Source organism: Colletes gigas, unplaced genomic scaffold (assembly GCF_013123115.1).
Source record: "Colletes gigas isolate AHSC1104 unplaced genomic scaffold, ASM1312311v1 Colletes_gigas_Sc00024, whole genome shotgun sequence".
In the NCBI taxonomy this organism is placed as follows: domain Eukaryota; kingdom Metazoa; phylum Arthropoda; class Insecta; order Hymenoptera; family Colletidae; genus Colletes; species Colletes gigas.
This window is the reverse complement of record NW_025106653.1, coordinates 3804162-3828850: the sequence shown is the minus strand read 5'-3', so window position 1 is coordinate 3828850 and position 24689 is coordinate 3804162. Positions and strand designations below refer to the sequence as shown.

The 24689-nt window shown below is 39.1% G+C and overlaps 1 protein-coding gene across 2 annotated transcripts in view; it reads right to left on the bottom strand.

Moving 5' to 3' along the window:
* LOC122401371 (DNA-binding protein D-ETS-4) overlaps positions 1-24689 on the bottom strand; it is a 104308-nt gene that overhangs the window by 78980 nt on the left and 639 nt on the right. The gene's annotated exons all lie outside the window — the stretch shown is intronic.

Below are 24689 nucleotides of genomic sequence, written 5' to 3'. Positions count from 1 at the left end.
AGGTGTCATTACAATACAATAGAAATCGAGAGTGTTTCTTCGTCCCGGTTTCGAAACGTGTTCTCCGCGCAGACGAATCAGCATTCGAGCAAATACGCGGCTGACAAAAGCACACACGGCCACGGAAAAGGACGATCGAGATCCGCCAAGTGGTCGCCACGGGGCAACGAACGTTCGTAAAGTCTATAGGAAAATCATACTGAAAATTTACACTGAACATCTAGCGACCCCTCGATGTTCCGTGGAATACTGCAAAATTTTCAATTTTCGATCCATCAGACTTAAATATTTCTCAGAGAATTCTACGAAATATTAAAAATTTTTTTGACTCATTTTCTGTAGTAAAACCTTATCGTTTAAATATTTTCGTGTTTGATAATATGACAATGTGGTTTTCATTTGTAATTTCATTCTACGTATTGTATAAGTAGCAACTAAGTTCACTGTCTCATGTACTTAATTTTGTAAATTTTTTTTTTCTATGTAAACTTGTAAACTTAAAAAAAAAAAATGTGGCTATCTTTGTCATCTTACATTCTGCAATATATATTCAGACTTCCAATCTACAAAAATGTAGAATATATATTTTATCCACATATTAAAGGACACTGTGATTCTAATTTTGTTCTAATAAGAATACATATTTCATTACACCCTTGCTCTCAAAATACCAATAAAATATAAACAGCCAGAGAGTGCATAAAAAATACCAGAAATATTTTCAAAAAATAGGGGAATATAACTATATCATCTGGGTCAAAAAGGACCCACGAACGCTTCCAAAGTCCCACTAAAAATACCCAGTTTTCATTCTCCTTTCACGAGTACCTACGCGAGTGACGATATTTGTTACGGAATGCATTGTGCAGGGACGCGGGAAAAGACACGGAGGATCGTATCCGCGAACCGGTGGTCGGAGGAACGAACGTTCGTAAAGTCCACGGGGAAATGAAAAGGGAAAATTTACAGCGAGTCGGAGGAACGTGGCACGAAACGTGTCGTCCGTGCGGTCGCGGTTTATAGATCAACCGTGTTCCCGTACGGAATCCAACGGATTAAGGCAGATTCGAATCGGGGGATTCTTATTGAGATATCAGCGGATGACGCCGCCGGTAATGGTGGCCCTTGATTCTCGGAACCCGTTTGCGCATCGAGAGCAGACGGTGCACGGCCGCGGCGTCGTAGTGGTGCGCCCTTTTCTCGCTTCTGATAGCCGTACGCGAGCGCGCGCTGGCTGCATCGCTCTCTATTGCGGCATCATAACTTACAAACTTGTATTCATGAACGAAAAGGTGAGAGGGAGATCGTGGCGTCGTAAATTCTGCTACGACGCCGTACGCGAACGCGCGGAATTAAAACGCGATACTATAACTCTCGACACGCTGTGTCTCTTTTTTTTTTTCTTTTATTTTTTTCATCCGACTGGCACTGACGCTAGCGCGTAACCCAGCGTTTAACTCAACTTTGATAAATACGAGACGAAGTTGCGCCGCTACAGGTGCGAACTCTTTCAGGATGCATTAAATCTTGCCGCGGGACGGAAGGCGCGAAAGCAACGCGCCTCGACGCTGAATTAGAATCCAAAGATCCAACTGGACGAATTCCAGTCAAAATACGCCATTTTTCTCAATTACGTCACAGCATCTCCACCAAAAATGGTCATTTTTCACGCGTAAATTCGAGGACTCAATTTTGTATAAATCAATAAATATTCCTTGGGCAGGGTAAATTGGACAAATATTCAAAGAAAAGTGTATTTATTATCTGTTTATATTGTAAAAATAAGCAAAGGTGTCATCGATACATTTTGATTCTTGCTTATGCAAAGTTAACACTTTGACGGCCGCTGTCACGTGTACGTGATCTATCAGTCACCATTCAAGCATCATACATTCAACTTATTACGTTTGTTGAGATTACATTTATAATTCCTTATAATAATATTCCTAGCATCTTCATGAATCTCACTTCGATCTACAATATCAGTGGTGACGAAATTAAAGATCATTAAAGTGTTAAGTTTGATGTTGAAACCCAGAAACTTGCTACAATTGAAACTGAAGAAGTCAGAATTTTCATCACCGATTTAACTAATATTTCAGAATATTATTTCGAGGAACATGGACCACAAGTTTCGCTAAATTGCCCAGAAGTGGTTAGGAATCACTACTTTGGCCAGTTGAAGTTTCCACGCTGGAGGTCTTTAAGGATGAAGCAACCTTAGGGAGTGTCGAAGATCGTCTAATTATTTCGAGAAATGTATTTTCTGTAACGTCATTAAAAACAGAGGTCGCGGCGAGTGGCGTATCGTCGGGGGAAAAAAGATTAAGAAGAAGTGGAAAACAGTCACGAGCGGACGAGCCTCGAGTATCGTAAATCACTATCGACCTATTCTATTCAAATGAAACTCGTGTTCTCCCTCTGTGCAACGTCTTTTGCCTCATCCCCCCCTTTCCACCCCGTTATTTCTTTCTCTGTCCGTACAATGTATCGTGGATTTTGTTTTAGTTGGAATTCCACCGTTAACGAAAGTATTAGGGACTTATCTGGTATTCCAGGCTGGTCGATTAAATTTGCGATTAAATTGAAGCCATTCGTATTCATTAAGAGGAAGAGACCGAACTATCCTGGAACGCTAATGAAATCGCATGATCCTTTGCAACAATGTTGGGGATCGATATTTAAAAGTAGTTTGAAATTGTGCTTCCTGGTTGTATCAAAATGGCGCTCTTATTTTCCTGTCGTAGTCATACTTGTGCTTGAGAAATTACACCGATACGATACGACCGACGTATTCATAACTAACGCTCGATATCTAGGCATCTGTATAGATACGGATCTATAGCTAATAAGAAGATTAATAATCAAACATCTTTAACCTTGTTTTAAGGTGGCAGTCGGTTATTTCGATAAGCAGATACGGGTTTGTGGAAAATAAAAATAGTTGGCTTCTGTGAAATTGGATACGACGGGTGTGGTATATACTGGATCTCCAAGATATTTGAACTTTACGATCATATGGTTTACGGAACAAGATATCCGAGATGCAGTGGAAATTTCAAGGCATTACTACGACCGCGAGAAAAGTCGTAATTCATCTCAAAAAGAGATTTCTATCCATAAAGAAAAATACTATAATAAATATAGTCTGAACACGGTTTAATTAACATATAGGTTTTGTTACTTATATCTTGCATGTTCTCTTAAAAAATTCAATTTATGTATGGGATGGAGCAAAGATTTTGCAATTAGAAGAAACCAGTCACAGACACTTTCTAACCAAAAATCAGCAATCTAGTTATTATCTAGTTATAAAATAAATTGATCCACTTTAATTTTAAGATATGTTTCACCCAATGTGTTCTATCAGAAATTCACATACTTTTGAGTACCCAGCAATAAAAATAATTTTAAATAAGATTGTATTTTGGATGTCTCTTTATGCAACCAAAAACTTGCACATTTATGTAGGTTTTGTTACTTATACCTTGTATGTTCTCTTAAAAATTCAATTTATGTATGGGATGGAGCAAAGATTAATTTTGCAATTAGAAGACACTTTCTAACCAAGAATTAGTAACATTATCTATTTATAAAATAAATTGATCCACTTTATTTTCAAGATATGTTTCACCCAATGTGTTCTATCAGAAATCCACATACTTTTAAGCATTCGACAATCAAAAATAATTTTAAATAAGATTGTATATTTTGGATGTCTCTTTATCAAACCAAAAACTTGCACATTTATATAGGTTTTGTTATACCTTGTATGTTCTCTTAAAAATTTAATTTATCTATGGGATGGAGCAAAGATTAATTTTGCAATTAGAAGATACTTTCTAACCAAAAATTAGCAACATTATCTATTTATAAAATAAATTATTCCACTTTAATTTTAAGATATATTTTACCCAATGTGTTCTATCAGAAATCCACAAACTTTTAAGCATTCGACAATCAAAAATAATTTTAAATAAGATTGTATATTTTGGATGTCTCTTTATCCAACCAAAAACTTGCACATTTATATAGGTTTTGTTACTTATACCTTGTATGTTCTCTTAAAAATTCAATTTATGCATCAGATGGAGCAAAGATTAATTTTGCAATTAGAAGACACTTTCTAACCAAGAATTAGCAACATTATCTATTTATAAAATAAATTAATCCACTTTAATTTTAAGATATGTTTCACCCAATGTGTTCCATTAAAAATCCAGATGCTTTTAAGCATTGGACATTCAGAAATAATTTTAAATAAAATTGTATATTTTGGATGTCTATCGAACCAAAAACTTGCACATTTATTTGTTTAAAAATTAAGTTTCACTACCAAAGAAAATAACTCATATTCTCTATAAAAGATCCAACTCTATTGCATGTGTAAAAACCATGTCTCAAAAATGAACTAAGCAACAAAGATTAATTTTAAAATTCCAAGAGCTACCTCACATAGAGTTTTCCAAAAATCGTCTAACGATTAATGTTGCGATAAATGGAAATTGTTTGTAAGGACTTTCAGATTGATCGAAATGGCGTAACATCGTTGCACGTTACTCAGGTTGCACCCTATCGGCGGAGCGTGAGCAGCCCGATAAAAAAGAAAAGGAGGAACAAAAAGCTTTGAAAACCCGTCCATTAAACGTGCGTAAAGGCTGGCCCGTATGTAGGCGACTCGCGGACAAGAGTATCAAGCGGCCTAACGGTAAAGCCGCGTACCGAAGAAACTCGGTTGCTGCACGACTGCCTACGTACCAGAGACACGGATCGAATCGCGTGCGTGTGCGTGCGTGCGTGTATCCTTCGAGCACTGGTACTCGCAGAAAATTCAAGTGCCCAGAAAAAGCTAATTATCGAACACATTAAATATTCGCGATCGGGGCAAACACCGTTGGAGTATATTTTATATCTTCGTGAAATAATACGCCTGGCGGTTGCTTCACGAGCGTCCACGATCCATATTTATAATACGCGTCGGGTTGCATCAGTCCTATTGCCAGATCGCTCGCGTTACTTTCTAGTTGATAATTCATCTAAACATTTGCCACGAGAAATTTTTGGCTTTAAACGGTTCGCGCCAAATTCACGCATTTTTAATGCTCGTGTTGTCACGTGCTTTGCAGTTTCTCAGATTTTTGTGGCTGGTGAAAATTTCGTAATCGACACTTTTAAACTGGGACCATCGACGTTTCGCGCAATTACGGTAAACTTCCAATTAACGTCCATCGTGCCATTTTCCACTTACGAATTAATTGATACGAACACGTATAATTATCCACGCGCGTCTGTTATTACGTTTGTCTAAACAGCGTAATGAGAGGCGAAATTAATTATTACGCTTTAATAACCGCGTACACTGGCTGTCGAGATAAGAAAAAAGTCTAACAATACGAGAGACGTTGAAGTTTCCTTCGACTATGATTACTGAACCTCGAGTTATTATGATTCCGTAATATCGTATCACGATAATCGCGAACAGATACATCGAAATACATCGTATAAATAGTTATAGTAAATACGTACAATGTATTGAAATTAAAAAAAAAAAAAGCTAAAAAAATCGGAGTATGATTATGAACTTCCGCAATAATTCCAATAATGGGAAAATAATAACGAATGTCGTAAGAGGGATTCTAATTTCCTTCGTGTTACCGTCCGTCTCGTAAATTGCACATAAATCATTCGATCGCTCGATTTTTATAGTGCAACGCAATTTTCAGAATTTTTTCTTTTTACCCACGAAGGATGTTGTTCTTAGTATACATATAGAAATTCAAGAAAACGATACCTTCGCGTTCTTAATATTCGAAAAAGCAGGCAACAGTAACGGTGGTTGCATGTGTTGCGTGATTAACAAGCTCTTAATGTGTGCAGTTTCACGTCTAACTCGAAAATGCATGCGTTCACGGGCACATAAAAGTAGAACGAGGGGAAAGCCAATTACCGCAAGCATTTCTTTCGCACAAGCGTAAAGATCTTCATTAGTCTAGCGCGTTATCCTCAAACTTAATAAACAATTTTGCTCGCGGTTCGAGATCCCGGGCCCGATAGAACGAACATAATGCAGCAATTAACGAATGTTGATGATGGTCAGCGTGTACGCACCGGTGAACTTCGAATAACGGATTGTGTAACAGTTTCGTTTGAATTTCGAAACGCGGTTCGCGACATTTTGAAACCGATTAATGGTTAAACACGGTTCAAGTACTTGGGAGAAAAATAAGGGAAAACGGCATACTATTTATTTATTAATGTCGAATTAATGCAAATTAAATAAGAAAATTACTGGAAGTATTTTTCGTTGAATATCTCTGCGTTTCTGTTATTAATTTTTGTAGACGCGTAAATAGTTTACGATTAAAAATCCCCGGAGATACATGCTACTTAACTCGATAATGGCCACGGTAAAATCGCCAAAGGTATTCGGACAATAACGGCCAAAAAAGGCGCGGACGGCGTTCTTTCCTTTTGTAGAAAAACCTGTACTTCATTGTGTGCAATTATTTACGTGTGTGGCTCATTAGTCTTCGTGATCGTATGCTTTCGTACGCGCTGGGCGAGGTGCATAACCCACGGTCGAAACGAGGGTACATTATCACGGCGGAATTTAAATTTACAAAACGGTAAAATTGTGATAATAACTATACCGATAAATAGTCGACGCCCGTAACCTGCTCGGTTGTAATTTTTATCCGTGGACAGAGACGAGATTAAACTGCATATTGCACGCGGCTAATGGCCGCGAGCGCATATTTGTATACGCGCACGAATAAAGCAGAACGAAAACGAACCAGATTATCGCGGACGGAATTAAATCCGCCGATCGGTCGGGTACGTCGATGTACATTAATAAAAGAATGGTTAACACGAGTCGTACGCGCAATTACCATAAAACTTTTTAATTTCGGCCGTCTTCGGTGCTCGTTGCACCACGTCGCGCGTTCCAACGCGAACGAGACAGATGGAAATCGTAAAATTGTCGACAGGGAACGTTGTAATTGCGAAACTGTCGAAGTTGAAATACGGTAATAATGCTCCCACAATGAAGCATCGTATATTCTTAAACCACGGTTGTCCGTTTTCACGGGGATTAGCGAGTTTTTAACGAACCATTCTACTTTCCATCGATGCACAGTTATCATCAGATAAAACTCTCAGTCAACCTGCGCCGTGCAATAAGTTTCACATGTTTTATATTTTTATGCTCGTAATAAAACGGCGATCACCTTTTTTAATTATGGGAATTTTTACGCATTTCTTTCACTGAATAGGAAATTCTAGACACTATACAGGGCGTTTAGGTACTCCTGGGGAATCAAGGATACTAATTTGTTGATTTTCGTTAAAAAGTTATAGAAACATTTCTGGCCACGTGGTATATTTTCGGTAAAGAATTTTTTTCTCGAAAGTGCGTAGGATTTCGTGGGTATGTGTAATGACCAAAAATGATTGTAATTAACCCCCCTAGTTAAAAATAATTTTTTTAGAACGATTTGAAATTTTTTAATTTCGTCGAAAAATTTGTTCACATTCCTGAATTTTTTTCTCGAAAGTGCGAGGGAATTCAGGGATATATGTAATGACCAAAAATGATAGTAATTGACCTCCTCAACCGAAAATAATTTTTCCAGAACGATTTGAAATTTGTTAATTTAGTCCAAAAATTTGTTTACCTTCCTGAATTTTTTTCTCGAAAGTGCGATAGAATTCGGGGATATGTGTAATGATAAAAAATGATAGTAATTAACCCCCACAACCGAAAATAATTTTTTCAGATTGATTTGAACTTTTTGAAATTTCAGGGGAATCGGTATGTCAGGATCAGACATTATAGTTTGGGTAATGAATTTTTTTCTCGAAAGTGCGTAGGATTTCGTGGGTATGTGTAATGACAAAAAATGATTATAATTAACCCTCTTAATTCAAAATAATTTTTTTAGAACGATTTGAAATTTTGTAATTTTGTCGAAAAATTTGTTCACCTTCCTGAATTTTTTTCTCGAAAGTGCGAGGGAATTCGGAGATATGTGTAATTACCAAAAATGATTGTAATTAACCCTCTTAGTTAAAAATAATTTTTTTAGAACGATTTGAAATTTTTTAATTTCGTCAAAAAATTGGTTCACCTTCCTGAATTTATTTCGAGAGAGCGCGAAGGATTTCGGGGATATGTCTATTCACCAAAAATGATTGTAATTGACACCCGCAACCAAAAATAATTTTTTCAGAATGATTTGAAATTTTTAATCTAATTTTTTAATAACTTTGTAACGAAGCTTTGATCAACAAATTGATATTCTTGATTCTCGTCTTATTTTGGCCTCTAGAATCTCCCATTAAAAATTTTCCCAGTGGTTGCCGAACACCCTGTATAACAGTTATTTAGTTATGCTCTAGTTTTATTATTGCGTATTGTCAGATCCATAGATTCGACAGAAATTACAGTAAAAATGTTCCTTCTAGCAATTACCCAATTAAACTCCCGTATACGAGCATGCCATTCAGTAATTATGAAACGATAAAGAAGACTCGTTAATGTCCCACGAGTCGCTTCCTAAACACGCGGTGAAACCGAGGCGAAAAAATATTTATTACAGCATCGAAAACAGGTTTGTAATAATATAAAATAACGCACCGGTTGCAAAATGTGCTTCTCGATGGCGTAAAATACCGACGAGGATTTCGCAGAACGGATACTTTCTTCCATCGAAACTGTACACGCGCGAGGAAAACCGTTTTAATGAAAGCGTCCGTAATAAACCAGTAAACGACAGGCCGCGTTAACTATGAAAACGGTATAACTGTAGTCAAATTAAACGGGTTTTATATTAGCACAAAAATTACTAAATAATAGAAAGTGTTGTATACTGTTCATACATTATATAAATCTATCAGTTTAGTAATTTAAAAAAAAAAAAACATTTGATAAAAATATAAATGAAATGAATTCATGGGAAACAAATTAAATAAATTCTAAGGAGGTTCTAAATGCTCAAAAAGAAAGTTCTTACGATTTAACGATCCTCCAAAGGTGGGCCAATTTTGACCCGTAAACAAATCCTGACCAGAATTTAAAAACAAATGTTCTGGTCAAACGATATCTAATATCAAGTTGCAAAGAAACGTTTATAAATAGAGAATCGGATAGGAAAATGGACGTTTGCGTTGTTTCTAATGGAACGTTGAAAAACCGGCGTTTTTTCGAGCTATAGAAAGTCGACTTTCTTGAAGGTACCGTTCGACGGTGGCGAGAGAGAAAAAGCATTTGTATTTTCTAATCACGTACGGTAATTTGAAGCTAAACGGTGCTCGTCGATTACGCAGCCGCGTTCAACTAATAGCGCGTCGATTGCTATTCCGTTCGCGCGCGGGGGTCGAACCTTTGGCCGCGGAGAAGAGCGAGGGGGGCACAAAAATGAATCGTTTTTAACGTTACGCGCGAAACCATGAATGAACGAAACGATCCGGGCGACGATTCTTAATTGCGTTCGCGGCCGCGTCGGTAGTTAAGAGGAACGTCAGGGCGTGCTCGTAACGCCGCGTTAATTGGAATGCACCGGTGCACGCGGCGCAACAGCTGCTTATTGTTTCACGCCGGTGCGTGCACTTTTGCTCCTTCGGTCTTCCTCATCCGGATGCGCGCGAAACGGTCGCTGGTATCGCGGAATCCGGTCGCACTTGGACGTCTCGCGTTCGAACGTCACAGAACATTAACCGCTAGCCAACCCGCTCCAGTCCGATCCGCGAACAGCCCAGGCTCGTTATTTACCTGTATGCTTTCTAAAGATGATACGAGCCGGCCGATGGCGTCGAACGATGGAAAAGCTGCACGCGTTTCCAGCTGCGTGCCCCGCGTCTGATGCATTGCTTGTCAAAAGTACACTAACGTTCAAGAGTTCGGGGCATCTGGAATATCGTGGACGAGAGAAAACGTGGAAAAGACTCGGGAAACCTAACGACACTGAGTCGATTCGAATTTGGGCCGCCAAGAAATCTGTTTGGACGGAGCCCGAGATATCTCGGGCCAAATGGTCACGCGAAACGGATTCACTGCTCGAGATTAAAAAGTGCATTTCAGATGAACCTAACTTCAATTAAAATGATAAATTTGTTAAATTTTCGATTTTTATTTTTCGTAATTTTTGGTATGTTGGAAAGTGGTTTCAAACGTAAACCCTTATATTGGAACTAAATATTTTCTTTCGATACCATCCAAGGGAACAAAACGCAACAGCCTTTTTTCGCGAATTATTTCGAAAACGAGATTAAAATATTACATACGTGTCGGAGTAATTTTTTTTAAACGAATTAGAAAACGCGACAAAAGCACACTTTAACTGCCCCGTCACGTTCTCGTTAAGATATGCGAACGGCTCCGAGTCCAATTATACTTTTATTCCCACGAAACTCGTTTCGCGGAAGAAACGTGTAAAATTATTCGCGTGTCCGACGATTCCGTGATTTACATTAGAGAACTGGAATCCATAAATAATACGCGAAAACAACATCGAATAAAGTGAATGACACGGTCCGTCGCGTTCCTCGGAAAGATCCCAGCGAAAGGGATAAAGCGATAATGGCGGCGTGCGCGCGCGCGATCGTTCGGGAATAGATCTGTTGCCTTCGAATTAGCGGTTGAAATCGACTGAAACGGCGTTTACGGGATGCATCCGCGCGTACGGGAACGTTTTGCTCGGGTCAATTGTCGGCGTGAATTCCGCGCGATCGCGAAAGATGAAAAGGTGTTCGTGTAACAAACGAGGTGAAAGTAAGAGACGGGCGTCGGGTATAGTCCGCATTGAAACAACAAAGCCTTGAGTGTGGTGTACGCGCGGCGAAGTAACGCTACGTTTCGTAAAGATTCCCGGTGGCATTAGGCGGTATCTTATCGAAAGCGATTCTTTTCAATTACTTAATTCCGCTCACGAGCCGTGCACAATGATTTTACAAACACGCGTCGAAAGAGTTATTTATACACATATATATGAATGAATGCGCAAAAGTGACGCACGTGACGGCACAAAAATAGTCTCTCGATTCGATGTTTACTACACGAGTATCCCGAATCCTCTGGTGCTGATAACACCAATGCCTGAACGTTGTAACAAGGTATCGAGCTGATAACGAAATTAGTTGATCGTTGATATTTGCGTGGCGTCGAACACCGAGTTTCGTTGAAATCTAACCAAAACAACGACTTTGTTAATCTATTGTATTGTCGGGGGCCGTGGATTATCGAAATATATTTTTAAACCAATTCCTTTTGGAAACCAATTTCTTCATTTTGTACGAGTTATTTGCGTAAAATTGGTATCACTGTCGATAAAGAACGAAGTAACAAAGCGCTGGGAAGAATTACTTTCTCGTCGATAATTGGAATAGAATGAATGTACTTTCAGACGTTAACGAATAAGACAAGTTTCTATTATAATTTATCGCTGAAAGTAATCTTGCAATTGGTGCGTTCAATGGTCCCAGGTTCGCAGGAAAGTCCCACCCACTTTCTACCGCGCGGAGTTTTCCAAGATTACGCGAGTTGAAAGTACGCAAGCAAATGATTATTGCCCTTTCGGATCCTTCACCGCGACGTATGAAGCAACATTTAACCGTACAAATAAAGAATCTATTTGCAGTAAATGTTACAGCAACCGTGGCTATTTATGAATCTAGGAGCCCCGGCAACGAGATAACGCGTTTATTGTCGGCCCAATGCGTCCTGTTTTTCGCCGGGACGTTACGCTAATTGTAAGTTCGCGAAGTTTAGAACCGGGAGATCTGGGTTCCGCGATAAACCTAGTTCAAGGGGTCTCTTAAATCTTGACGAGAACGTCCTTCGCGCGATGCTCGAAAAGAAACCGGTTTTTACATTAAAAAGTCGATAAGGAAAGCTGTTCGGATTTTTCTACAATTACCGTCAATGATCCTCTGAGAAATCGACCAAGGGTAACTAAACTGGTCTGCGATTCGTTGGCATCCGTTTTAATAAATTTTCGAGCCAGAGATCGCATTAACATATTAAAGAACGTGGGTCATCGACGGTTAAACCTGCTTCGCGCAAAAAAAGGCGAATGTTGTTTACTTAGTGGAGTAGAAGAGGCCTCCTTTGTCACGAACTACTGACGAGTGACACTATACTCCCGAAAAAGCCATGACCGGACGAAAAACTTGAATTGAGCACCGATGGAAGGAAACACGGAGATCAGAGAATATTAAATTAAGGGAATTGGGGCTGCAGAGTCAGCCATTGTGTTTCTAGGTTTGGGAGGACGTAAAAATGTTTTTTTATTCCTTTGACGAATCCTGTAACGCACACAATGATAGGTTGCGTAATAGCTGCAACTCTCGATCTTGAACTTTGAGCTCGCTTGAATGTTTTGCATTTTGAGGGCTCTCGCGACGATGAGATCATTATTCCAAAAGTCTGTACACCCACATAATTAAATCCAGCAAAGAGGAATGCTCATCGAGTGTAAAAGAGAAGCTTTTAAAAAATTTTAGGCAATTTGGTTTGCCTTTGGAGACGTTTGGAGGTTCGTGGGATCTCTGGCAGCCATTCAGTAGTAAGGGTCAACGAAAAATCCTCGTGGATCGATCGTGGGAAGTGGGATCCCGCGGTTCCCGACGCGATATCGCACGACGCCGGGGGAAAACGAAGTCGAACGGCGATCCATTCTCGCGAATTCCATCGCATTAGAGGGCGGGCGGAGGGTGGCAAGGCAGAGACACGAGGCGAGCAAATCGTTTTGCAAGCCCGGGGATCCCCGGGAGGTAAGAGCGTTGTTCGCGCGGCAACAAAGTATTTTAAAGGCGCCAACGAGCCAAGCGGGGCGAAGCGGACGCGGTTGAGCGACAAGACAAAGAATATCAGCTCGTAATGGCCGCTGTAAATTTCGCGTTACCGAGGCCGAAACGACAAACCGGCCGTACGGACGGACGGATAGACGTTCGCGCAGGACACCAGCCTCGCCAAAGGACTCGGAACTCCGAGAACGAGACTGCCAGAGAGCCGGAGAGTGTCGTCGAAGAGGGATCTCGTTACTATTACCTTCCTTCGCGAGATGATCGAGCGACGGGGACACCTCGATCAGTTAAAACACGAATGATTCTTCAAACTGGACTGGACAGACTTTAGCCGCCTTTACTCCGAGGCGAAGGACACTTTCAGATATGTTTTTTTTCTTTTTTTTTTGCAAACAAGTGTCGTATCTCTCGCGGTCTGGAATTGTTGCACGATCAGGGAGTGTCGATCGAAAGTCGAGGCTTTGAAGATATTTTGATACAAGGTATTAAGTTGATGGGAAATTTGTTCTGTTTTAAATATAGAGAATGCTTGAAACTTTGTCAAAGTCTTTGTGAAAATGATGAACAACGAGAATATAAAAAAAAAAACGCGAGTATCTCTTGTTGGAAGTAAATTAATATAAAAAATTTAATATTTACCAATACGACGATACTGGATAGAAATTTTCGTTAACATTTTTTAAAAATTTTTGATTCAAGTAAAAGCGAGATAATATCTTTTCATCGCATTTTGTTACGATCTTATATCACGTTGGTATAAAGAGAAGTCTTTTGTCTTTGGTTCGCAGTGGTAGTTCAGGTGAAGCACGAGAATGTTGCATTCATTATTTACTGGCAATCGTTTATGTTGATTTTACAATTTACAGTTCCGCAGCAAGCTAACCGAGCGTTAAATATCACATTTGTAGTCTGATAAAATGTGATTAAATTAACACCATTATATCGGTTGCATGACAAGTTTCTGACGACCTATCGGTCGAATCTGAGGCAAACTCGAAGCAGAGGCAACGGGAAGTATTATCTCCGGCCGAAAAAGATTGAAAATCGAACATTGTTAAAGAACTGGTAGAGAAACGCCTCTTTATGTGCAGTTACAACCCATTAATTTAACCAATAATTCAGAAGTTGCAGTATATTAAGCACGCAACATAAAAATAGTTTTATGTTTCCTTCCGGTAATTCATTTTCTAAAGGTAACCTGTTTAAACGCCCAACGTTTTAATACCTGAACTAAATTATTCCTCTATAATAGCCACTTTAATTCAGCTCATTAAATTAACTTCTAACAAAAAATAACAAATTTCTATCAACGCATCTACGTAGTCGAACTCTAAAAATATAAATATAAAAATTGTGAAAAAAGAGAGTGGTCCATTAAAACATTGCTTATTCAACTCCTTTTAGAGATAACTATTCCAACTATTCACATTTTCTTTACATATACGTACTTCCACTTGGACTGGACAATGGTTTCTTAGAACATTTTGTCCACAACATTACCCTTGTTTACACTTTCCAGAGAAATGAACAAATATCTTTCTAGCTGTCTACCATTTACTGGTTTCTCCACTAATGCCATAAAATGTTCAAGAACATGTTTGTTTCGAAGTCCAAGAATATCATTTTTACGCTTAACAAAATAACTCACCGTGTCTCTAATTAAAAAAATTATTTAATTAAATGTAAGTTGGTCTGGTAAAAATAAAGAACAAACCAGATATTTCCTTATTTAAATAATATTTATAAAACACTCGAACAGCTCCAGCGTGGAAGCTGACCCGACTAATTATATATGCGACTCGCGTTTCGATTCCATTTCGCGCGAAGAATCGTGAGAACTCGCGTGCTTTAAAGTTTCTTAAAAGCCACTGCTTTCTTTTTTCTTCTCTTTTTTTTTTTTAATTCCGTCGCGCAACCGATCACCGCGTTACTTTCTCGATGCGAGAAATATCGAGGGGCGATCGACCTTTGAAGCTGCCTTTCGAAAATCGGCTGCTCTCGCCACGCCGAAGCCTCGACCTCGCTCGATTTATATCGGCCATAGCAAACGTACGATTATTACGATTTGCGTCAATAGCGACCACCCACGTGTACGCACCGCGTGCTGATTAATGCCCCCGATTTCGGCCCCTGGATCGATCCTAGATCGTAGATCGCGGCACGACACGCAAACCTGGCGTCACTTTTGCCTCGTACCACTCGATAGTAACGGTTGTGCAAGGCCTCGCTCAACGACTTTTCAGGCCTCCGTAAAATGGCCTTTCTATTGATATTTAGAGATGCCATTGATATTCGTCAGTACCATAGTCATGGGCGTTACTCGGTCGATCCGCGGCAGCCGACACTCGAGACATTGTTGCTCTCGATCGTTGCTCGATTCGGTGATTCACGACGTTTCGCAACGAATATTTAACTCGATATAAATACCCTACAGATTCGTGCATACCGACCAAACAACAGATAACATTAACGAAACTATCTCGAGGGTATCTCGAACCTAACATGTCCTCCTCATTAGTCGACAAAAAAATATTTTTATTACAGCCTTGTTACGTACTAAAAATAGATCCCCTCGATGCACAGAGCCAGAGATTTTCTAAAAAAACTATACTCTTACGATTGTTAAGCTTCGATGAAAGATATTTCAGTTGTCCACCATTTTTTCAAAGTTCAATCGCGCTTTAAACAATTCCAAATACTTCGCGTTGCAGGCGATTAATGGTGCACGTAACCGCCGAAACGTCTTTGCGAAACGAAACGCGACGATTGTTCAAAGACCAAAGAAAACGAACGCAGTGGCACGCGAGTGCTACTTTCTCGGATCGGAATGATATAATTTCAAGGTTCGCCGTTTGTCCGCGCGATTGCATGTCATTTAACGATAGACAACGTCGAAACGACTGGTTCGATCGTCGATCCTTCGCGAGTACGTGCTTCGAAGCAGAACTGGACATAGAGGAATATTAAAACGTGGACACCGCCGTAGCGGCCTGCTCTGAATTCCTCGAGCTGTGCTCTCGCGCTTTCTACGCGCTGCTGAATCGAAATACGGGGAACGCGCGGTCGCGTGAGAAACCGGGAAAATCCGAAAAATCTCGTATGTACGAGGGTAGAAGCTGGTTTCGCGTACGAGAAAACGTGATGTCTTTCGCCATAGACGTTTCAACGGGAAAAAGTAGAAATAAAATTGTTTAAACTCACAGTCGATTAACGGACGATCGAACGCCTGTCGATTATCATATTTGAAACTAGCTTCTGATAAAAACTGACGAAGCAGTTAATATTTTATTATAGAGGAAAATGTGCACCGTGGGGCTGTAAACATTTATTTATTTATTTTTTATTTAATTAACAATTTTATGCACCGTATAAAAGCAACGAGGACGAGGCAGGCCGAGCAGGATGAAAGATTGACATTCAGCGAACGAGGCTGTTTTACAACATAATTCGATTTAATTGTAAGGTGTACCCTGACGTGAATGTAAATGAACGAAAGGATTCTGTTGAATGCAAGAGGAAAATGAAGATGTAGTATCATGGGAAATGTGGAAGAACAAAACGATAAGATAGATGTCTGAAGGACGTGTAAGAATGCGCGGAATGTATATTCGCTGGATATAATAATTTTCTGTCGTTCGTTTTCCAAAACAAAGAATTTTAACTATCGTGAATGTTTCTATATATGAAATAGAATTGTGCTTGTAGACGTTGTATAGATTTGTATGGACAGAAATATTCTCAATAGCGTACCTGTAGTGAAATTCGTTTCGCCGAACATCAGCCACGCGAACACGTAATTAACACGTTTTCTTTTTAGACAGTAACTACGCAGTAACTTGAGGTTCGTCAGTGCCCTATTCTGGATTTAGTTTTTTGGAAAACTATGTTTCTTCGTCCCCTTTAAACCACGATTTACACCCTGTATTTTTGTGAAGACAGTGGCTATGCTCGAGTGTAATTTGTATAGTAATACCGTTACGAAATAAAATGCTATTATATCTTGTTCAATATTATATATTACTTTACACTTAAAACCACAGGTTTGATGTATTTTTAATTTGTTGCATAAGTTAGAAGAAGGCGCTAAATTTAGAAGTTGCATTGGTGTACTATCGACTGTGGCGTCAGTCCTGAGAGTAATTTAAATATAAATGAGACTTTTATTTTTTAAATTTATTAGACGAGCGTACAGGCCAACTAACAAAGGACTATTTTTCTACACGGTGTTTAATAATTTCTATGTATCTTTCACAGTGTGTTGGTAGTTTTTTAATACTGATTTAAAACTCGTAGGACGGATATTAACACATTGGCCGCCCATGGAGGTCACCGGTGACCGACGTTTTAAATACATAATGCTTCTTTAAAATGCTCACGCTGAACTACTGTTACTTTTAAATAACTTCTATTGGGAATGTTGTGATTAAAATTGAAATGAAAATAATAGTAAATTATTGATTACAATTTTTCGGTTTGAAAAACGATGACACGAGTATTTTGAAACTGTACAGAATATGTCGAAACCGATTCGCGATGATTACAATAACGAAAGCTCTAATGCCACCGTTTAGCACATCGTGCCTAAACTGCTACTGTGGCTTCGAAACTGTTGAAATTACTTTCTATGAGACAGCAATTTGGAACGAGAATTTCTCTTCGATATCAAATATCACAAAAGTCAAACAAACAAATTTGTCATTTCAGTCAGCTTTCAAAATGTTTACCTGCGCCTAAATGTACGTGTAATACCTATTCTTCGAATCTAATCGGTGATATAAAAATTCGTTCATCGAAAATGTCCCTCTAGGGAAAAACTAGATCATTTTTTAGATTCAATGGTCTGTAATTTGTGGGATGCCAAATAGGACATTAACCCCTTAACGTTCATGCCCGAGTCTAACTGCTTTGAAAAACAATATTTGTTTAATCCAACAGTTTAAGGGATGGTAATATTTGTTTTCCTTCAAATAATACGTTAGATACAACATTGTAATGAACAAAGACCGTATTTTTAGAAACAAATCCAATAAAGAAAACTGATCATTAGACTGCGGATGTTTATGCATTTATGGGAAATTTTAATTTTCAAAAAACTACAGAATTTAGTTAATATGCAAGAATATAAGAAATACTTAAAGTAAGGTACGAATTATTATATCTAGGGACAACCCTCTACAAAGCTCCAATTTCATTAATAAAAATATGAATTTGCATGAAGATCCGCAGTCTACTGATCAATGTTGGTTAACCCGAAAAATATGAGCGTTAATGGGTTAAGAATGAGAAACTCGTTAGAATGAAATACCAAGATAGAGAAATAAAGGTAAGAAAGGAAAGTCTCGATTTATATATTTTAGCCACCCTCGTAAATCGGCATTGTTCGCGAGACGTTGTAATGATCGCGGTATTGTGCCGTATGCATGTAAATACGCGCACTTCGTTTGAAAAGTTCGCCGGAGAACAAAGGGGGTAGGAGACACCTGAGTAACACCGGCGAATGGTTTGTCGGCGCACTTAAACATTTTTCTCGTTGGCATAATACAGCGAATTCTTTGGTCGCCCGGGCCCGATGCTACGCAACCGACCGGGTGGGTGAAGAAGGGGTGAAAGGGCAAAAGGGGACGGACGCGATGCGGTTCCAGGAAAGTCGAGAAGGTCGCCGCGGCTGTTCCACGTTTCCACCAGAAACAATCGGAACAATGAATTTGCGATGAAGAATTTAATCTGATTCGATTGCACGTTGGTAACCCGTGTCTAATTAAATTCAAGGACGTCCACTGTTTTTCGCGAGCCTGCCGCGGAAACTCTACCCGACCGATACCGCTTTGTTGGAACTCGTTCGAGATGGGCAACATTCTCATACGGATACAAAACTCCGACGATCGTTTGCTTCTTATTTGTTAAATCATTGCTCTCGACGGTGTAGGAGATAGCAAATGCATTGCCAACGTCATTGGAGAAGATTTTAGCAATCATCTGACTAGTCAATCGCGAACAAACCTGGAGGAAACAAAGTCCAGACTTTTTCGATAACTGATTTAAGATAAATGGTGTAATTATCGTTGATTTTAAATCAAAAATTAAAAAGCTTCGAACATGGTTTTGTAATGAAATTATCATCCCTCTATAGGTAAACAGTGCAACGATCTCTGGTCTCGTTCTATCGGTGATTTTAGATCGAAAATTAAGAAGCTTGGAACGCAATTTCGTGATTTGTAACGTTGTCATTCGCCTATAGGTAGTCTGTGCAACGATCTGGTGACGTCTCATGAGTTTCCATTACTTTGTTTGAGCTGGTCCCGCGCGGTTTGGCCGTCGTTTCCCGCGTTGGAGCGACGAGGAAAGCGACACCGGCGGAAAAGAGCGAAATAATGGAGGGAAGTCGAACCCGCAAAAGTCGTGTCGTGGAAACGAGCCTGGGTGCAATTACTACGAGAGGCTGCTATCCTCGGACCAGGAACGAACGACCAACCACGCCCTCGCTAATGCGAGACCGGGACAGGATTTCGAATTGCCTCGGCAAGGACATCAACTATATACAACGCCCGACACAAAGACCGGCTAGCGAGATTTTTTAATTACACCCTGTTTACGCGGTCAGCCGCGAGAGTATGCCCGGCTGTCTGCCTGGCCAGGTCTGGCCGACTCATGCCGGCCTATCTCCGACAATGAGATTTATGGTGCGCGAAAGCTGCTGTCCACGCATCGTTCTTAATTCGAGATGGTGGTCTAATCACGAAACACGGCTTTGCGTTTCGAAGGTGCTTTTATGCATCGTTTCCCGCGACGTTCGCGTCGCGTATTTATCGCGACGACAACGACTTTATTCCGACGAACGTCCGGGAATTCAATATCGAGGGGAAAAGAACGAATAAAGATTCGGTAACGCGCGAAACTGATCACATTGTGTCTCCGTTCGTTGTATACGTGGGAAATGCCAGAGACTACATTAACCTTTCGAACGATTGATAGAAAGTATGGAAAAATTTGAAATATGGATATTCGTTTCGAATATGACAACGATTCTGAATGCAAGACACGTGTTGTGACAAACAAACTATCGAATAGAATTTCTTTTGTCTTTTTGATCGTTGCGAATGTTTGGATGTACCTTATATTTTTCAATATTTTCCAATGTTTTCTCGCTTGTCTTTTGTTTATACTGATGTACCTGCAACGATCATTTCAATGTTTCCCATATTTATTCCAAAACCAACGTATTTTTCTTAAAGAACCATCGAAAATATTGGTCTCATTTTCTTTTTAAATTAAATGATAAAGCTAATTTATTCGTGTGCAACAAATTCTTTTGGAGCCATTTACAAGAAGAAAAAAAATTCTATATTTTAAAAAATTAATTGTTATCGCTATAGCTCTTGTCAAACTGAATTACTTGAACCATTTTTTACAAGTGTGTGTTTGTACACAGAATCGAAAAACTCTACTCATTATAAAACTGAGCACACTAAAATAAGAGTACGTTGGTAAAGTTTGAAGGAAATCTAATTTTGTTCATTTAGTAATAATAAACGAAAGAAGCCCTATGATGGATGAAATGATGTAACGTAGCAGTACGTGATGCAACGATGCACCGCAGATAATAAATCGGATCTTTCTTAAACGATCTGTTCGAACCGAAAAAAATACCCAAGTCATTACAATACGAATGTTAATATTTATAGCATCGTCGCCTCTAGCGGCAATTACATATCCATGTTAACGATCCATACCATATACTAATATTTCATAAATTATTGTGTAATCCTTCCAAAGCTTACAGTAGTCATTCTCAGTGCAAATTACATATCTAAACGAACAATCCTTGTTATGTGCTAATTGATCATAATATTTCTTATCTTTCTAGAACTCATGTTTACAGTCACTTTTAGCGCCAATTACACTTTTAAATGGACGATTCGTAGAATGTATCATTTTCTTATTATTTCGTTCACCTTGTACTATTTATCCATATTTATGTGGCCGTAATAATATTTCCCGAAATCTACAAATTATTAAATATAAGAGAATAATCGATAAAAAGGAACCGTGTAAACGATATGACGAGCATGAAGGAGTTATTCTTGGGATTTCCACGCGATGTTTGTCAATGATCGATCGTGAACGAACGTGGAATAAAATGCAGATGGAAAGTGCAAGAAGAGGGAACGATTTTAACAACGGTGCACGATTCGATAAATATCGCGTCGAAAGATATAAAATAGAGAACTGCGCGAGAATTGAAGGTCGATGATGCGTAGTAGCGAAATTTTAGATACATCTAATATGTGAATATGGTAATGCGAAATTCATGTCGTCGGGCCTTATAGAGCTCTTTCATGAATACATAATTATATTACAAAACATACGCATTAAGCACTCAACGGGAACGAAAAACCAACGTCAACCGAGACAATACAAACATGGCGGGAGACGTGAGCTCGAAATAATTGGACAAAATAAGAACGAAATGCGCAATCAATTTCCCTGAACGACAGATAAAATTGCAAAGCTAAAACGAGCCGAAGGTATCAGTGTCATGCTGTGCAAGAACGAGGAAAAATTTCCGAAACGTATTGCAATTACTGCTCTCCGTGCAAGGTAAATAAGTTCGCAGAGACGAAATTCTCGGCCACGTTGTTATCTGGTATTTACTAAAACCGTACGACGAAATAACAAATAATTTCAGCGTCTGCATCACGCCAAGTTCATCGCCGAAGAAACGAGATAAAAAGGAATCGATTAATCGTTCTCTCCTATCAATTCTCACGCGGTGTTACGGCTTTTTCTCGTGCACGAGATAAACCTTTTATGCGTCTTGAAAATAATCCGAAAGGCCATCGGAACGTTATTAAAAACTTGTTGCTTTTACGAACCACCGACTCGTAAATGTCGTTCCGAGAGACATTAAAATTTTGGGAAATCGATCCAAACTCGAACCTAATCGCGTTCGAAATTGACGATTTAATTATCGATAAATAGTCTTTGTACATTTTGATCAATTTAACAAAAATATTATCTTTCAATCCGATTAGAATACATTTACGACTTCGATTGAAATACACGAAGGGGCATTATTGGAACGTTAGAAATTTTTCAATCATAGTTTTTCAACCGCTTTCGAACATTCTAACGTCAGTGGGAACCACATAATCGAATGAAAATTAACGCCGCGTAATAAATTCACGAGCTAGCAATAAAATTAAGGAAATAATAGCGGTCGATTAAGGTTTTCCCAATTAGAAAGCAAACGTTGAATTAACCGGTGAAATACGATCGGTACTTTTGCATAGTAAAATCACACCCTCGTGACGTACGCGCCAGCCGGCGAAACGCGGCGCTTTGCTTCCGTTTTTACTGCAAAATTTTCCATTGCGTACCAGCCGAGTAAATTTCTCGTACCTGATCACTGAGAGTTCAGTGGTAGTAGATTCGAAAGTTAGCCTTCCACGCGACCGTCTCTGACTGTTTGTGTCTTTCTACGACAGGGCCGTATCGACTCAAACAAACTGGGACAATGCGCTCGTAATAGCAAAATTCTCACGTCTGTAGCAAACGATAAATAATTTCAACCACCGATTAAACTCTGAGAAACCAACAACAATTCTGTGATCCGAACTCCAAATAAAAGCTGACGTATCCAGAGAGTATTTTTTCGAAATAAAAAATTCGTGAAAAAATTAAATTTTGAACGTTTGTTCCCCCCCTCGCCTCAAATGGTATTGAAATTAGAATTATATTTATTAGAAACGTCGATTAGAAAATTTTAAATATTATTTTATTTTTTTTAATTCGAACGTTAATGTTTCTGGTATTTTTTAGAATCGTGCAATTCTCTCCATTTCGTAACGGTATTTAAGAGCTTGAAAAGTTACGCCGTTTGTGGGTTACGTCTGTTTCATTGCACCTCTAGTCGGGTCTGCAGGCCAAGTAAGTTTGTCTACACGTATCTGCGCAAATCTCCTCAACTGATTTACGATGCGCCTCTTTGTCAAGTAACTGCTGAATATAATTGCATATACGGGATGATTGAATACTGTTAAATAAGCAGTAAATTGTGCGCCGAGGCTCGTCAAAATCAAACTTATTCTCGTATTGCATCATAACACGCACGTACAATTAGATAATCGAAGAAAGTCGATTACGAAAGCGAAATAACAAGAGGAAAGAAATTCGAAATTCTTCATAAATTAATCGCCGATTGTCGCGTAGAAAACAAATCGAGTTTGTTTTCGACAATCATTCGCGCGATTATCGTAGGCTCGATTTATCTGGCGGCTGTAGAAAAAAGTGTTGCCATTACAAAACGTTGACATTGAACTTCAAATAACCCAAATTATAACGGAGATAAAGTTTCGAGCAAATTAATTCGGTTGTAAGAATTGATTCGAAGAAACAGAACGAGTAAATAACAAACTTCTGAGTGCACAATTAATAAATATATTGTGATCTATGGAAAGCATAATGCTGTCAATAGAGTATGACAAGTGTATTATAATCAATTATTTGTTGATTTCCAAACTATTATACATACTCGTTCCTTTTAATTTCGATAATTTCTCTCTTACTTTTCCTTATTCTCTTTCTCCGCTGGAAGCTATATAAATTTTTATTCCAACCTTTGTAAATTAACAAATCTGAATATTTATAATTTCTATGCAATTAATTATATCTCTGTTCGTTTACAGCTAGTATTTTGAAGTTGGTGAATCTGTTAATAATCGACTACGATCGAGACAGTTTTGTTAAAAGTCTGGGACAATGAAAAGGATGTATCTTCGTGCGATTAATGCGTCTCCGAGTAAACACGAAAAATACTAGTTACGAGACAAAAGTATTATGCAAGGTGATCGTCGCGCGTACAACAGTTTTTCTCGGAATCCCGGCTGTTACCCATCGCCATAGATATTCAAGACCGATAAATTTACCGCGCCGATTTGCAAACGCGTCCCGACGAGCGCGGTTTTAGCGGCTAACTAACAAAACCGGGGATACCGCGCGCGATTTGAATCTCTCCGGCCGAGAAATCATCCGAGTCTTCGTTATAATTCGAGATTCTCGCCGTGCAGACGGACCGTTAACTCGTTCACGTACCGATGTTCCTGCTCATTATCATCGGCCAAACAGGCTCGGGATAGCATTTCACTTGTAAAACACCCGCTGTTTCTAAAGTGGCTCGGTCAAATTAATTCTAATTACCGTGCGTATGTCTCGCGTACAAATAGTCCTGCTTGAAACATGAGCCGCGCGCGAGTCGTCATTGAGAATCGCGCGAAATCCGTTACTTTATCTCTAACGAATTACTTGAACCGCAAATGTTTAACGAACGCGAGGAATTCGCTCCGATGGGAACTTGTACATTGTTCGAAACGAGTACGAGATAACTGATACTCAATTTTTAATAATATCCAAACCAAAGTATATATTATTAAACATTTTGTATCAAATTAACGACGTTAAATATATAACAATAAATCTAAAGATTGAATATTCGACAAAAATGTTATTCTTTTCGTTGAATTGCTTCGAGCAACGTACTACAAAGTTGGCGCGTAATTTGAACTGTATTCGTGTCGCGCGTAACATATTCGAACGGTGACAGTTTTGGCGCCATTGCATTCCTTTCGTACCGTACGGATTCGAACTCGATCCTCGACGATTGGGTCATAACCACTAAATCGACACGATTTTCACAGACAAACGGCACGAAAAAAGTATTCGTATGCTCGACGTGATATCCCAAATACAAGGTCGCTACAAATCTTTCCTGATCGATCACCGTAGTTCCCCCTTTTAAGAGAACGAATTCTAACTACCTGCCGGAGTCGACGTCGAGGCAAACGATTGATAAAATAGACGTGACGTGATTTAACACAAATTCTAAAGAA